The sequence below is a fragment of the Cariama cristata genome, unplaced genomic scaffold, assembly GCF_000690535.1.
Source record: "Cariama cristata isolate BGI_N322 unplaced genomic scaffold, ASM69053v1 scaffold24130, whole genome shotgun sequence".
Classification (NCBI taxonomy): Eukaryota; Metazoa; Chordata; class Aves; order Cariamiformes; family Cariamidae; genus Cariama; species Cariama cristata.
Genome location: NW_009593271.1, coordinates 1,697 through 2,133, shown reverse-complemented (window position 1 = coordinate 2,133; position 437 = coordinate 1,697). Strand labels below are relative to the sequence as shown.

At 46.7% G+C, this 437-nt stretch overlaps 1 protein-coding gene across 1 annotated transcript in view; it reads right to left on the bottom strand.

Annotated features, from left to right (window-relative positions):
• LOC104168997 (nuclear receptor-binding protein 2-like) overlaps positions 1-437 on the bottom strand; it is a gene marked incomplete at both ends in the record, with an annotated part of 2,483 nt that overhangs the window by 1,003 nt on the left and 1,043 nt on the right. The gene's annotated exons all lie outside the window — the stretch shown is intronic.

Below are 437 nucleotides of genomic sequence, written 5' to 3'. Positions count from 1 at the left end.
CCACGCCTGGCCTCCCCCTGCCCACGCCTGCTTCCCCCACCCCAGCACACATTTTCTCACAGTTCCTTGCACAAACCTTTCCTGTTTTTTCCCCTCAAATTTGCCCCAAAATATTCAAAGCAGGGATCACATCATGAGTTTTCACATGGCACAAAAATTCTTTACTCCTTTTTCCCTAATCGTTGTAACATTTTACATGCTTTTGAATGTTCCTGAGCTATCCGTGGTCACGCTGAGGTCTTGGTCCTAACCAGTAACTGCTGAAGCACAGTCCGTTCCCACGTGGGCACAGCTGTTCTCCCCACGTGCATACGTCTGTGCTAATCAACACTAAATTTTACCTGCAACGTTATCACACATCCATTCGTTTCCACATGATCTTCTGTGACTCACGGCCAACAGCTTCAGTTATGAACGTGCTGAATAATTCTGTATTG